The 15,629-nt window shown below is 44.0% G+C and overlaps 9 non-coding genes across 9 annotated transcripts; all 9 read right to left on the bottom strand.

Moving 5' to 3' along the window:
• Nucleotides 1-9,643: 9,643 nt before the first annotated feature.
• On the bottom strand, nt 9,644-9,715 carry trnaa-cgc (transfer RNA alanine (anticodon CGC)). The gene has a single exon. It is a non-coding gene; the product is annotated as a tRNA-Ala (tRNA).
• Nucleotides 9,716-10,325: 610 nt separating this feature from the next.
• On the bottom strand, nt 10,326-10,397 carry trnat-ugu (transfer RNA threonine (anticodon UGU)). The gene has a single exon. It is a non-coding gene; the product is annotated as a tRNA-Thr (tRNA).
• Nucleotides 10,398-10,944: 547 nt separating this feature from the next.
• trnaa-cgc (transfer RNA alanine (anticodon CGC)) lies at nt 10,945-11,016 on the bottom strand. The gene has a single exon. It is a non-coding gene; the product is annotated as a tRNA-Ala (tRNA).
• Nucleotides 11,017-12,244: 1,228 nt separating this feature from the next.
• trnaa-cgc (transfer RNA alanine (anticodon CGC)) lies at nt 12,245-12,316 on the bottom strand. The gene has a single exon. It is a non-coding gene; the product is annotated as a tRNA-Ala (tRNA).
• A 610-nt stretch (nt 12,317-12,926) lies between these two features.
• Nucleotides 12,927-12,998, bottom strand: trnat-cgu (transfer RNA threonine (anticodon CGU)). The gene has a single exon. It is a non-coding gene; the product is annotated as a tRNA-Thr (tRNA).
• A 554-nt stretch (nt 12,999-13,552) lies between these two features.
• trnaa-cgc (transfer RNA alanine (anticodon CGC)) lies at nt 13,553-13,624 on the bottom strand. Its single transcript has one exon. It is a non-coding gene; the product is annotated as a tRNA-Ala (tRNA).
• Nucleotides 13,625-14,234: 610 nt separating this feature from the next.
• trnat-cgu (transfer RNA threonine (anticodon CGU)) lies at nt 14,235-14,306 on the bottom strand. Its single transcript has one exon. It is a non-coding gene; the product is annotated as a tRNA-Thr (tRNA).
• Nucleotides 14,307-14,853: 547 nt separating this feature from the next.
• On the bottom strand, nt 14,854-14,925 carry trnaa-cgc (transfer RNA alanine (anticodon CGC)). Its single transcript has one exon. It is a non-coding gene; the product is annotated as a tRNA-Ala (tRNA).
• A 610-nt stretch (nt 14,926-15,535) lies between these two features.
• Nucleotides 15,536-15,607, bottom strand: trnat-cgu (transfer RNA threonine (anticodon CGU)). The gene has a single exon. It is a non-coding gene; the product is annotated as a tRNA-Thr (tRNA).
• Between the last annotated feature and the right edge of the window lie 22 nt (nt 15,608-15,629).

Raw genomic sequence — 15,629 nt, 5'->3', positions numbered from 1 at the left:
AAAGGCACAGTCTGTATGTTGCAGAAGCACAGGACTCGGACTAAAGAGATGGCACATTGTATGTGGGTGAAAGGTCATTAAGATTGGTGGCAATGTAGCAGGAATAAAGGAGACTCCTCCCAGCACTGGGTGACCCCATCGATGTGTGATTTAACTGCCTTTTGCTTTATTTAAAGAGCATTTGCACTGAACTGCAGTTAATAACGCAGTAAATGACCCCCATGCCTCCAAGAAGTGTAATCACGCTATCAGGTTAAACTGGAATGTTCTGACAAATGCAGACCAGTAACTCAGCAGTCAGGAGGCACAGGGGAGTCATAGCTCTACCATTCAAATAAAGGCAAACGTGCATAAATGAAGAAATAGACTAGTACTTTTTACTGAAGGGTGGCTGTAAATTATATAGGGAAATATATATTAGTTCTTGGTTTATCTTCTGTGAAGACATGGGGTGTGGGCAGCAGATCCTTTGATTCAGAGGCTTTCTCTATATGAGCTGTAGTTCCAGCTGAGCTTACAGGTTGGTCATAGCCCTCACCTCTTTCTTACTTCTGTGCAGATCGTAGAAATATGTCAGTCTGTAGGAGGAAGGCTCTTAAATGGAGGATAAGAAATGTGGAATATTTCAGACCCAAGCCCTAATTAATTTAATGTCGGACATGTTGCAGAAGTCCCTCTATCAAATAAGTGAATTGCCCTCAGTGTGTGAATTATTATCCAGCTCTCAGAAGCCTCCTGCAGTCAGCGCCGTGCCAGGGAAATCTGAATTGGCTCTGAATCAGATCTCATCACTCTGTGGTACGGCCCTTTGCGAGCTGTGCATGATGCCTAGAAGACCTTGGATGAAAACCACATGTAAAGGTTATTTTGTGCCCTGCTAAAAATGTTTAGCAAATGGTTACATTTTAAAGTTGCCAGTTTCCCAGACACTGTGATCTTTCGAGATTGAGCTTCATCTGTCCCGAAAGACCTAATAAAGTTATGAAGTAGGCTTTTTTCCAGGAAAACTATTGTGGTATTGTGGTTTATGAGTGTAATTCCTCAGAGTTGCTACTAAGCAGTTAAAACTGATTGAGCTTACTTGTGAATATGGCAAAGTATTTGTGAATGTGTCTGTGTTTTTTGTACTGTGTATGAACAGGCCACCTGGTACACCTAGTACACTTTAACCCACAGTAACTATCTTTCAACCAGAGACACAACGTATGCTACTTGGATCTGGTGTGTGTGCTCTGATGCACATGGACAGTCCCAGCATCCAGCAGCTCACTGCGGCTTTATGAACACACAGTTCCAGCATGCATGGAGGAAGCAGCCAGATCATCCATGTTGAAAATGCAGCATGCATATTCCATGACCAGTTATATCTAAAGCATGTCAAACAGACCGAGGCCTGGGAGGGGTCAACGCTAGGGGTCTATGTTACAGGTGTACGCTACGAGTCTACGTTAGGGGTGTATGCTAGGGGTCTATGTTAGGGGTGTAGCAGGGGCGGACTGGGGAGAAAAAGTGGCCCGGGAGTTCCTGACAGACTGGCCCACTATATATATATATGTATGTATGTGTGTATATACTGTGTATATATATATATATATATATATATATATATATATATATATATATATATATATATATATGTGTGTGTGTGTGTGTGTGTGTGTGTGTGTGTGTGTGTGTGTGTGTGTATACTGTATATGAATCTATACACGTAGTGTATATGACGGCGTTTATTGTCATATGGACAATATTAATTCCAGCAATAATTTGATTACAAAGCCACATAAATAGTCCATCATAAGACCACCAAACAAGTTGTTTTATGCAAAGTGCATCCTAAAGAACAACCTACAACTCTAACGTGGTGGTTAGTTTTAATCTAAGAATTTCAATAGCTTTAAAAAAACAGTGCACAGTGCTCTGGAACCTTGAAGACCGCCACTTGCGTCTGTGTTAACCGTGTTAAGGTTATTTGCCTTAGACGTTGCAGAGGCGACAGCAGTACATTTAAAATAACATGTTATCTACAATTTAAACTGCTGTATGTTTTCGTAGTTCGGCCCGTATTTTCTGATCTCCGCTGCATACTGTCAGCCCGCACCAGCTGGCTCAGTCCGCGGCCGCGCTGAGCAGGTTTGCCTGACTGGAGCGGGGGAGGTAATAACACCGTTAAACAGCAGCGTGACTACGGGCCGGGGCCGCAGTGCGCGGCAGTGGCTCCTCCACGGGCTGAGTTAAACCACCGGCGGCCCACCGGCCCACTAACCCATCGGCCCACCGGGGAAATCCCCGGTAGCAATGTATGCCAGTCCGCCCCTGGGGTGTAGGGTCTCTTACAGAGCAGAACACCCCAAAGGACTGCAATCCAAGGGCTTCCAAGCTTTTGTACTGATCTAGGATCAGATATATCCCGTTGTCCCTGCAGGCTAAAAGCAAAAACGATCCAGGGACAGGTAAGCATCCTCCAGAGTCTTATGTGAATGCAGGCCCTGGCTTCAGTCATTCTATACTGCAGACACAATATGGTCCAAGGGCACAGTACACCATTGTTCTTGTAGCTGACACTACCTTTCACAGCTGGACCAGGTTGGATGATGAACATCAGAACTCTGCTGTGCCGGGTATGGACCTTTGTTACCTTTCCTAAAGTAACAAATGTACTGTAAGATCTGAATGACAGAGGACAACCTGCTGTCATTTGGTGTCTGGACTACAACGAGCATGGCGTTGAGACTTTCTGAGCGACTTGTTCAGCTGTCTGTGTACCTAATACAAACACACAATGGCGCATCAGCAATGATGTAATGAAAGTATTAATGTTTCATAAACTATCATGGGTGTATGCATACAGAATAAAAGTTTTCATTTACTGACACTGACACTAGTTTATCTCATCACTGCCCAGGCACCCAAGTTCAAGACCTGTTCATAGTTCGCTGCCATGCGTTCACCTCACAAGGTGGGGATCATCTAAACACGACCCGAGTGTGCTTTCCTGGGCATAGGTCAAAGCATTTCATGCGCTATTTTGCATTCAGCAGCACCGTGGTGGAATGAGCCCTTACTATAGGAGCTGACCCTATGGGATCAGACCTCGCTCTGGGCTGACGGCGTGCGCTCGAACGAAGGCAGCAGAACCTTGCAGAACAAAACGCAAGATAAAACGCAAGATAAAAGTCTAGCGCATATGTGTGTGGGGGCCGGAGCAGCCTCGATGTGTGTGTATTCCCTGTGCACGTGTCCAGTGCGTGAGGAGAGCGTATGTTCAGCCCGTGGGCAGAGTGTGTGTTTGTATTGCATGTTAGCTGCTGGTGAGCTTTAAAAAGGCAGCACTGCAACATATGTGATGCAGCCAAACAGGCATACACATGCACACATGAACACGCACACATACACATGCACGCACAGCTGTGATTCTACTGAGGCGCAAATACTGTTCACACTGTTATACAACATATACTAGTCAGAAATAATATTTTGATAACTGCAAATATAAATGTTGACCTGAGGCAGCTAGAAAAGTTTACTTATGTGTGTAAAACAATGAAAATATGCTCATGCTAATTTGACCCACAGTTTAGCACATGTACAACAGATTTGCCATAATCGGCGGCCTGGAGAGGTGAATGGGATCGATGTGGACGTTTCGGTGAAACCGTCCTGCCACTCCAATCGCTGGTCACAGCTTCTGCTAGACTAGACTCCGAGGAACACCTTCCAACTTCCTTTTTGATCTCTGGGCTATTAGTGCATGCTTGTTTGTCACATCGGGTTTGGATCCAGTCCTGAACTCATGACTCCAAGTCAGGGATCTAAGTTCACGTTATATTATTATTCGCGTAGCTGGACCTATTTGGTCCTGTTTTACAGCATATTTGTCCATGTCTGAACCTGAATGACACTGACCATGCGGTTTAAATCTGCAGGCTGGCGGCGCAAATGGCTGTCTGTGCCGGCGTGTCATTCTAGACGGCACGCCCCCAAAGCAGAGAGCGAGGGAGGAGTGCGCAAATGGCCCGGGCCACACCCAGACGTGCTGCCCACATGGAGACGCTCCAGCCAAAGCACCGGCTCCTCCCTCCACCCCTCCAACCGCTACACCCAACAGCCCTGCCTTCGAGCCTACAGGCATTCTCATGCATGATCAGGCTCTACCCAAGTCAATCATGCTTAAATCAAACGTGATCTCCTTGCATTGTGTTCAGCCTCTCACGAATGCTCTATGTATATTGATCTCTCTCTTAAAATAGGTATTCTGTAATGGCACGTTTATAGAAAAACGTCTACCACGGCATTGTGCTAAAACATGCAACAGATATAAGAAATAATTTGTTATTCCAAATTAGTTGGAATACGAAACATGTCTAACCAGGGCAAGGATACATGGCAAGGATAAAGTGGTGTAGTAAATGTATTTTACAATCATAAATTACACCCAAGGACTAAAACATTATTTTGCCTGTCTCTGTCATGCTAAAAAAACAAGTAGTTCAGTCTGCTGGGAGCCAGTGAATTCTGTGTTTGTTCCACATCAGCGGAGTGCCATATCCCCTTCAAAGGCAGCCCAACATTTATCTCAAACACGCACAATTAACCTGCAGCTGAGAGGGAGAGGGAGAGAGGGAGAGGGAGGGAGAGAGAGAGAGAGAGAGAGAGAGAGAGAGAGAGAGAGAGAGAGAGAGAGAGAGAGAGAGAGAGAGAGAGAGAGAGAGAGAGAGAGAGAGAGAGAGAGAGAGAGAGAGAGAGAGAGAGAGAGAGAGAGAGCGCGCGCCCACAGCCATTTCAGTGACTCCCAAAGTAGGAGGGCTTATCAGATTCCCACTCAGGATATTGATCTCAGGTGCAGGTGCCCTGTTGCCTTGACAAGTCAATAAGCATTAAAACAACAGCAGCCTTTCTGGAGTTGAAGAGACGCTTACCCAGCCCCTGCCACAGGTCAGACCTGAGAACATATCCAGAAGCCAATCACATTTTCATTCAAATAAGAGCACACATCCATGTATGTGTTGTGCAGAAGGATTGGTTTAGTGATCAGTTAGTGGCTGTCATCATCTTACCTGTTACATGTAACCATATGACTTGTCTCAAATGTCTCATTCAATTCATGAAATAACTGAACAAATTGCTTTGTTTGCTACTACTACAGAAGCTAACAAACCATTGAAGGATCATGCTGCGTGTAAACACTGTTGCTGTCAATTTCAGTGTATTTTAGTGAATCTCTCAGGGTTACTGATGATTTATTTTATCAGAAATACTAACAGCATCATCCCATTTACATGGAGCGCCTATTGCATTAAGGCATTCCACCATACCTTCATGAAAATAATAAAGGCCATGAAATAATAAAACACACATGCACATTCCAAGGTCACCAAAGTTACACGGTATAGTCGAGCTTTTGTGTTCACACTAGCTTAAAGGGCAGTGTTTACTTAAGCTGATCAATCCTTGGACTGTAAACCTACAGAAAAAAATCAAAAACGTTCTGCCCATTATAATAATATTCCGTTTACCTGGAGCCTGATCTGAAGATTCATAATTTGTTCGGGGTTTTTTATTTTGTATTAACTTGTACACCAAAACATTGTTCATCAAGTTCGTAAAACAACCAAAACCAAGGCTAATAATTACTTGAAAATGTTTAACTACTACTACAGATTAATTGTGTATACAGTAAGAAATGTTTGACATACAGTAGGCCTATGGGACCAGAGACCGTATATATAAACAATCCAAACTCAACCAGATGGTCTAGAGTTTTGCTGTTGAGCGCGTTCACGTTTGAGCAGCTGGTATTAGATGTCAATCAACACAGCTATCATCTGTCAATCACCTTATCGACACACCCCTTTAAGTAACACTTAATAACTTCTATAAAATTTGTTGATCGTAGAGAAAAACACTGGGAGAGATACTAACGCAATGGGGTCTTATAGAATTGACACAATATAATTGCTCAAAAAACTTATTTTACGAGTAATAAAAATTCAAAGTTTCTCGTCCGGCCAGTTCACTTACATGGGAATGGGCGGGGTTAAAAGTTGTACTGCAGCCAGCCACTAGAGGGCAGCTGACACAGGGAGCTGTCGTCCAGTCCACGAGGTCTCTGTATGGGACCTGCAAAAAAAATGTAACACAGGCCTTACATATTCTGACCTATAGGGGGCAGTGTTGCTCCATCAGAAACGGGCTCCAAACTGTACTTTGGCTTCGAGTGGTTAATGTACTATTCCACTGCATCTTAAAGATGCCTTTTCATGGACGTCTACGATTTCATAAAAGTTTAAATGCAGTCACTTTCCAGAATGACAATTAAAATTTAATAATATATCTGTAAGGTCATATACAATGACTCTAAACAAGACCATTACACTAAGTATTAAGTAATCTTTAAAAGACACCGGTTTTCCCTGAACCTAACAAGGCCAATGGTCTTTGAAGCTATGGTGCATAGTGCAAGAGTTTTAATAAAACCCTAACCCTAAACCTGAACCTGAACCTAACCCTAGAATGGATAAGAGTGTCTGTCATAAATATAATAAAAATAATAACCATGGATATACACATGGAGCAGTACAACTCAACATGGTGCAGGCAGCAATGTCATGTTTAGTGTTTCTGAAGATGCAATAAAAAAAAAGTCAGCTCTCAGGAAGCACGTTAATTCAATAAACACAGTAGACGCTACTGTCCACTTAGAAACACATAAAAGGTACAAACAGGGGTTTCATGTTTAAATTCATGAGGTTTAGTTTACAAGATCAACAACTTGGCACTTATCAATCATGTCTCAGAGATGACATAATTAGTATCATGAAGAGTAGCTCCATTCACTTCTTAACAGTATAATTTCTAGAGGGCAGCTCTCTAAAGAGTGAGCCACGTAAAGCTGCTGTAAAAATGCAATAACCTGGAAACGCTGGGGATTGAACCAAGGATCTCACACAAGCAGAGCGCAAGCTCTTCCACTGAGCTACAAGTCAAGAAACAAGACATGTGCTTAATAGCCTTAAGGTGAATCCAGCAAGAACCCAGTATTAAGTGTGGACACAGAAATTTGTGTGCAAATCTGTCTGAAAGTTTAACTCCACGGAGATGCTGGGGGTTAAAATCCCCACACATAAGTTTCCTACCAACTTCAACACTGCTGAAGAGAACCCCTTTAAGAGGATGATGCTACCTGATTTGACTTGGAAACCCATTTTCGACAATGCATGAGTGTAACTGAATGTCATTTCACTAAGAAACAAGCAGAAGTTCTAAGGTTTCTGTACACAGGCAGAGATGCTGGGGATTGCAGGTTTCCAATATGGGTTCTGGAGTGACCTCAACAAGCCAGCAGTCTGTCAGTGATGATACACGACTTAACTAGCATGTACTATGGATCTGTGACTGTCCAGGATGCAGTCCTCAAGCCAGAGTAAGCATTCCATACAGACTTGTACAGAGCTCTTCAAGAGTGCAGCTGTACAAACATTAAAGTACACGAGGCCATTCTAACAATTTAGCAGATAAGACAGAGATACTGGGGATCGAACACAGGACCTTGTATATGTAAAGCACACTCTCTACCACTGAGCTACATCCCCATCACATTAAGGCTGCCTTCATCTTTGGAAGCTGATCGTGCAAAGTCATTAATACTAACATGGAAAAATAGTTTCACAAATTTGTGAACAGAAAGCTTTCGAGAGGGTGTCGCTACCCAATTTGAACCGGAAACTCGATTTCAACTACACAGGCAATTTATTGCCTCAAAAACCTCAAAGAGCCAGCAGTCTTCCAGGGATGATACACAAAAAGCCTGCATGTACTATGGACCTGTGCCTGTCCAGAATGCAGTCCTCAAGCCAGTGTATGCATTCAATCAATCAATCAATCAAAGTTTATTTGTATAGCGCTTTTAACAACTCAAGTTGTCGCAAAGCAGCTTTACAGGGTTTACAAGGTTAACAATACTATGGGTTCAGAACCCTAATGAGCAAGCCAAAGGCGACAGTGGCGAGGAAAAACTCCCTATGATGGTGGGGAATAGGAAGAAACCTCGGGAGAACCAAGACTCAAAAGGGAACCCATCCTCCATTGGGCGGCCCGTTAACACACAAATACACAAGTCACACATAATTCACATCAGACTAGGTAAAAGGTAGAATTGAAAGTTCTGGGTTTTGATATTGTCACTGTAAATGTCTGTTGATGAATGCCAGGCTTTCATTCCGTGTCGGAGCAGTGATGCTGGTATTGTAGGCTCCGACTGCAGTGTTACTCCCCAGGTGAACCCCGGTATCAGCACATCCACCGGCAGCCAGACCATCCCCCAGGTGCCTGCAGGTGCCTGTATCCAATCGTCTTGGGTAGAGCCATGCAAGAAGATAGATAATACAGACTGAGTGGACATGAATTTAAACCACCGTTGATTTAAATGTACGTAGCTCACGTGCCAGTGATCAGCATGTGGCTCCGGCAGACTAATCTATAGCAGCATAACTAAAGGGAGAGGTTCAGAGGTGACCACAGGCATGAGGGCTCACTGAGACATTGCTTTCCAGTGAAGTCATAGTCACAAATAGAGTGATGCCAAGACACAGCTGGATGACAGCATCAACATCTCAGATCACCAGAAATCTCAACGTCTGGGGGCCCCCAAGCCCCTACACCTTACAAGGGGAATTTTAGCTGAAGGCTTGACTAAACAGGTGAGTCTTAAGTCTAGATTTAAAGATTGGAACTGTGTCAGAGTCTCGGATTGGAGCTGGAAGGCTATTCCATAATTGAGGGGCTTTAAAAGAGAAAGCTCTGCCTCCGGCTGTAGTTTTACTAATTTTTGGAACTACGAGAAATCCAGCATTTTGGGAGCGCAAAGGGCGAGATGGGTTGTAGTAATCAATGAGTTCACTCAGATATTGTGGGTCAAGACCATTTAACGCCTTATAGGTTAACAGGAGAACTTTAAATTCAATGCGATATTTAATCGGCAGCCAGTGTAGTGCGGCGAGAGTGGGACTAATATGATCGAATTTCCTAGCCTTGGTTAGGACTCTAGCTGCGGCATTTTGTACAAGTTGTAGCTTCTTTATGGACTGTTTAGAGCATCCAATTAGAAGACTATTACAGAAGTCCAATCTCGACGAGACAAAAGCATGAACTAGCTTCTCTGCATCAGCTAATGAAAGTATGTGTCTCAGCTTGGCAATATTACGTAAATGGAAAAAGGCAGCCTTAGTGACATTGCATAGATGTGTGTCAAATGAAAGATCAGAATCAATAGTGACACCTAAACTTTTTGCAGTAGATTTTGGTGTTACTGAAAAACCATCTAGGGTAAGGGGAATATCAGCCCAATTGCTTCTAACAGTTTTAGGCCCAAGAATCAGTACCTCAGTCTTGTCAGAATTTAGTTTAAGAAAATTAGACGCCATCCAGTTTTTAATATCCTGGACGCAGTTCTCAATCTTGAGAGTTGTGGTGGTATCATCTGGATTAGAAGATATATACAACTGAGTATCATCTGCGTAGCAATGGAAGCTAATACCATGCCTACGAATGATACGCATTCAGTACAGACTTGTAAAAAGCATTTCTAGAGGGCAGTTGTACAAACGTTAGGGCACATTAGGCTAATCTAACATATCAGTATATAAGATGGAGATGCTGGGGATTGAACCCAGGACCTTGTACATGCGAAGCACACGCTCTACCACTGAGCTACATTCCCATATTGTTGACTCTTCCTTTATCTTTGGAAGCTGATCGTGCAAAGTCATGAGTGCTAACATGAAAAATTGCTCCAAAAACTTCTGAACAGAATGCCTTCTAGAAGGTGTCGCTACCCAATTTGAACCGGGAACTCGATTTGGACTACACAGGCAATTAATTCAACGTAATTTTAGTCTTTTGAATATTGGTGAAAACTAACGGCAACCATACAACACGTTGAAAATATGCTCACATGGAGCCCTTCATTTTCTGCCTGCAAGCACATGGCACACTTCTTGCCATCAGTCTGCCAAGTCCCAAAGGTAGGGTTCCAGTGTGGGTTCTGGTGTGACCTCAACCGGCCAGCAGTCTGCAAGTGATGCTACACAAAAACATTGCTTCTTATAAAGATCTGTGTCTGTCTAGCATGAAGGCTTGTGGCAGTCCTCTAGCTACAGCAAAGCCTTATGTACAGAGTACCCAGAGCTAGCTGGAGGGTTCCAGTGAATGCATTGGATAGACATCTACTAGCCAAACGTTTGTCAGGAATGCTCCACAAAAAAGTCAGCCACTATTGACCTACTATACCGCTCAAAATCTCGAGACTACAGAATTAGGACAGACATAGAAGGCATGAACGGGGATCGAACCTGTGGTCTTCGGTTTACAAGACCGACGCCTTACCACTTGGCCACCACGCCTTGTGTACAAAATGATACCTGGATGTTGACCAGACACATAAGTTTCCTACCAACTTGTGTTGGAAGAGTTTCAAAATGAAAACATCCTTCTGACTCATGAGTAAGTCAATGGATGGTGTTCCAGCAGCATCAGTAGTATCAGCATGAAGTATGACAGCATAAACTTCTGAACAGAACCCCTTTTGGAGGATGATGCTACCTGATTTGAATCGGAAACCGGAAATTTCGACAATGCATGAGTGTAACTGAATGTCAATTCTGCTCTAAGCACTAAGGAACATGAAGAAGCTCTAAAAGTTCTGTACACAGGCAGAGATGCTGGGGATTGCAGGTTTCCAATATGGGTTCTGGCGTGACCTCAAAGAGCCAGCAGTCTGCCAGGGATGATACACAAAAAGCCTGCATGTACTATGGACCTGTGCCTGTCCAGAATGCAGTCCTCAAGCCAGAGTATGCATTCAGTACAGACTTGTACAGAGCATTTCTAGAGGGCAATTGTACAAATGTTAGGGCCCATTAGGCTAATCTAACAATTCAGTATATAAGATGGAGATGCTGGGGATTGAAGCAAGGACCTTGTACATGCGAAGCACACGCTCTACCACTGAGCTACATCCCCATGTTGTTGACTCTTCCTTTATCTTTGGAAGCTGATCGTGCAAAGTCTTGAGTGCTAACATGAAAAATAGCTCCAAAAACTTCTGAACAGAATGCCTTCTAGAAGGTGTCGCTACCCAATTTGAACCGGGAACTCGATTTGGACTACACAGACAATTAATTGAACGTAATTTTAGTATTTTGAATGCTGGTGAAAACTAACGGCAACCATACAACACGTTGAAAATATGCTCACATGGAGCCCTTCATTTTCTGCCTGCAAGCACATGGCACACTTCTTGCCACCAGTCTGCCAAGTCCCAAAGGTAGGGTTCCAGTGTGGGTTCTGGTGTGACCTCCACCGGCCAGCAGTCTGCAAGTGATGCTACACAAAAACCTTGTACCTTATAAGGATCTGTGTCTGTCTAGCATGAAGGCTTCTGGCAGTCCTCTAGCTACAGCAAAGCCTTATGTACAGAGTACCCAGAGCCAGCTTGAGGGATCCAGTGAATGCATTGGATAGACATCTACTAGCCAAAAGTTTGTCAGGAATGCTCCACAAAAAAGTCAGCTACTACGGACCTACTATGCCGCTCAAAATCTTGAGATTACGGAATTAGGAGGACATACAAAGCATGACCAGAGATCGAACCCGTGGTCTTTGGTTTACGAGACCAACACCTTACCACTTGGCCATCACACCTCGGGTACAAAACGACACCTGGATGTTGACCAGATACATAAGTTTCCTACCAACTTGTGTTGGAAGAGTTTCAAAATGAAAACATTCTTCTGACTCATGAGTAAGTCAATGGATGGTGTTCCAGCAGCATCAGTAGTATCAGCATGAAGTATGACAGCATAAACTTCTAAACAGAACCCCTTTTAGAGGATGATGCTACCTGATTTGAATCGGAAACCGGAAATTTCGACAATGCATGAGTGTAACTGAATGTCAATTCTGCTCTAAGCACTAAGGAACATGAAGAAGCTCTAAACGTTCTGTACACAGGCAGAGATGCTGGGGATTGCAGGTTTCCAATATGGGTTCTGGCGTGACCTCAAAGAGCCAGCAGTCTGCCAGGGATGATACACAAAAAGCCTGCATGTACTATGGACCTGTGCCTGTCCAGAATGCAGTCCTCAAGCCAGAGTATGCATTCAGTACAGACTTGTACAGAGCATTTCTAGAGGGCAATTGTACAAATGTTAGGGCCCATTAGGCTAATCTAACAATTCAGTATATAAGATGGAGATGCTGGGGATTGAACCCAGGACCTTGTACATGCGAAGCACACGCTCTACCACTGAGCTACATCCCCATGTTATTGACTCTTCCTTTATCTTTGGAAGCTGATCGTGCAAAGTCATGGGTGCTAACATTAAAAATAGCTCCAAAAACTTCTGAACAGAATGCCTTCTAGAAGGTGTCGCTACCCAATTTGAACCGGGAACTCGATTTGGACTACACAGGCAATTAATTGAACATAATTTTAGAGTTTTGAATGCTGGTGAAAACTAACGGCAACCATACAACACGTTGAAAATATGCTCACATGGAGCCCTTCATTTTCTGCCTGCAAGCACATGGCACACTTCTTGCCACCAGTCTGCCAAGTCCCAAAGGTAGGGTTCCAGTGTGGGTTCTGGTGTGACCTCAACCGGCCAGCAGTCTGCAAGTGATGCTACACAAAAACATTGCATCTTATAAGGATCTGTGTCTGTCTAGCATGAAGGCTTGTGGCAGTCCTCTAGCTACAGCAAAGCCTTATGTACAGAGTACCCAGAGCCAGCTGGAGGGTTCCAGTGAATGCATTGGATAGACATCTACTAGCCAAAAGTTTGTAAGGAATGTTCCACAAAAAAGTCAGCTACTACGGACCTACTATGCCGCTGAAAATATCGAGATTCCGGAATTAGGACGGACATACAAGGCATGAACGTGGATCGAACCCGTGGTGTTCGGTTTACGAGACCGACGCCTTACCACTTGGCCATCACGCCTTGGCTACAAAATGACACCTGGATGTTGACCAGACACATAAGTTTCCTACCAACTTGTGTTGGAAGAGTTTCAAAATGAAAACATCCTTCTGACTCATGAGTAAGTCAATGGATGGTGTTCCAGCAGCATCAGTAGTATCAGCATGAAGTATGACAGCATAAACTTCTGAACAGAACCCCTTTTAGAGGATGATGCTACCTGATTTGAATCGGAAACCGGAAATTTCGACAATGCATGAGTGTAACTGAATGTCAATTCTGCTCTAAGCACTAAGGAACATGCAGAAGCTCTAAGCTCTAAAGGTTCTGTACACAGGCAGAGATGCTGGGGATTGCAGGTTTCCAATATGGGTTCTGGCGTGACCTCAAAGAGCCAGCAGCCTGCCAGGGATGATACACAAAAAGCCTGCATGTACTATCGACCTGTGCCTGTCCAGAATGCAGTCCTCAAGCCAGAGTATGCATTCAGTACAGACTTGTACAGAGCTTTTCTAGAGGGCAGTTGTACAAACGTTAGGGCAAATTAGGCTAATCTAACAATTCAGTATATAAGATGGAGATGCTGGGGATTGAACCCAGGACCTTGTACATGCGAAGCACACGCTCTACCACTGAGCTACATCCCCATGTTATTGACTCTTCCTTTATCTTTGGAAGCTGATCGTGCAAAGTCATGGGTGCTAACATTAAAAATAGCTCCAAAAACTTCTGAACAGAATGCCTTCTAGAAGGTGTCGCTACCCAATTTGAACCGGGAACTCGATTTGGACTACACAGGCAATTAATTGAACATAATTTTAGTCTTTTGAATGCTGGTGAAAACTAATGGCAACCATACAACACGTTGAAAATATGCTCACATGGAGCCCTTCATTTTCTGCCTGCAAGCACATGGCACACTTCTTGCCACCAGTCTGCCAAGTCCCAAAGGTAGGGTTCCAGTGTGGGTTCTGGTGTGACCTCAACCGGCCAGCAGTCTGCAAGTGATGCTACACAAAAACATTGCATCTTATAAGGATCTGTGTCTGTCTAGCATGAAGGCTTGTGGCAGTCCTCTAGCTACAGCAAAGCCTTATGTACAGAGTACCCAGAGCCAGCTGGAGGGTTCCAGTGAATGCATTGGATAGACATCTACTAGCCAAAAGTTTGTAAGGAATGTTCCACAAAAAAGTCAGCTACTACGGACCTACTATGCCGCTGAAAATATCGAGATTCCGGAATTAGGACGGACATACAAGGCATGAACGTGGATCGAACCCGTGGTGTTCGGTTTACGAGACCGACGCCTTACCACTTGGCCATCACGCCTTGGCTACAAAATGACACCTGGATGTTGACCAGACACATAAGTTTCCTACCAACTTGTGTTGGAAGAGTTTCAAAATGAAAACATCCTTCTGACTCATGAGTAAGTCAATGGATGGTGTTCCAGCAGCATCAGTAGTATCAGCATGAAGTATGACAGCATAAACTTCTGAACAGAACCCCTTTTAGAGGATGATGCTACCTGATTTGAATCGGAAACTGGAAATTTCGACAATGCATGAGTGTAACTGAATGTCAATTCTGCTCTAAGCACTAAGGAACATGCAGAAGCTCTAAAGGTTCTGTACACAGGCAGATATGCTGGGGATTGCAGGTTTCCAATATGGGTTCTGGCGTGACCTCAAAGAGCCAGCAGCCTGCCAGGGATGATACACAAAAAGCCTGCATGTACTATGAACCTGTGCCTGTCCAGAATGCAGTCCTCAAGCCAGAGTATGCATTCAGTACAGACTTGTACAGAGCATTTCTAGAGGGCAGTTGTACAAACGTTAGGGCAAATTAGGCTAATCTAACAATTCAGTATATAAGATGGAGATGCTGGGGATTGAACCCAGGACCTTGTACATGCGAAGGACACGCTCTACCACTGAGCTACATCCCCATGTTATTGACTCTTCCTTTATCTTTGGAAGCTGATCGTGCAAAGTCATGGGTGCTAACATTAAAAATAGCTCCAAAAACTTCTGAACAGAATGCCTTCTAGAAGGTGTCGCTACCCAATTTGAACCGGGAACTCGATTTGGACTACACAGGCAATTAATTGAACATAATTTTAGTCTTTTGAATGCTGGTGAAAACTAACGGCAACCATACAACACGTTGAAAATATGCTCACATGGAGCCCTTCATTTTCTGCCTGCAAGCACATGGCACACTTCTTGCCACCAGTCTGCCAAGTCCCAAAGGTAGGGTTCCAGTGTGGGTTCTGGTGTGACCTCAACCGGCCAGCAGTCTGCAAGTGATGCTACACAAAAACATTGCATCTTATAAGGATCTGTGTCTGTCTAGCATGAAGGCTTGTGGCAGTCCTCTAGCTACAGCAAAGCCTTATGTACAGAGTACCCTGAGCCAGCTGGAGGGTTCCAGTGAATGCATTGGATAGACATCTACTAGCCAAAAGTTTGTAAGGAATGCTCCACAAAAAAGTCAGCTACTACGGACCTACTATGCGGCTCAAAATTTCGAGATTATGGAATTAGGACGGACATACAAGGCATGAACGGGGATCGAACCCGTGGTCTTCGGTTTACGAGACCGACGCCTTACAACTTGGCCATCACGCCTTGGCTACTAAATGACACCTGG

The sequence above is a fragment of the Brachyhypopomus gauderio genome, unplaced genomic scaffold (genome assembly GCF_052324685.1).
Source record: "Brachyhypopomus gauderio isolate BG-103 unplaced genomic scaffold, BGAUD_0.2 sc65, whole genome shotgun sequence".
Taxonomy (NCBI): Eukaryota; Metazoa; Chordata; class Actinopteri; order Gymnotiformes; family Hypopomidae; genus Brachyhypopomus; species Brachyhypopomus gauderio.
Note: the sequence above shows the minus strand (reverse complement) of the source record. Positions and strands in the feature narration are given on the sequence as shown.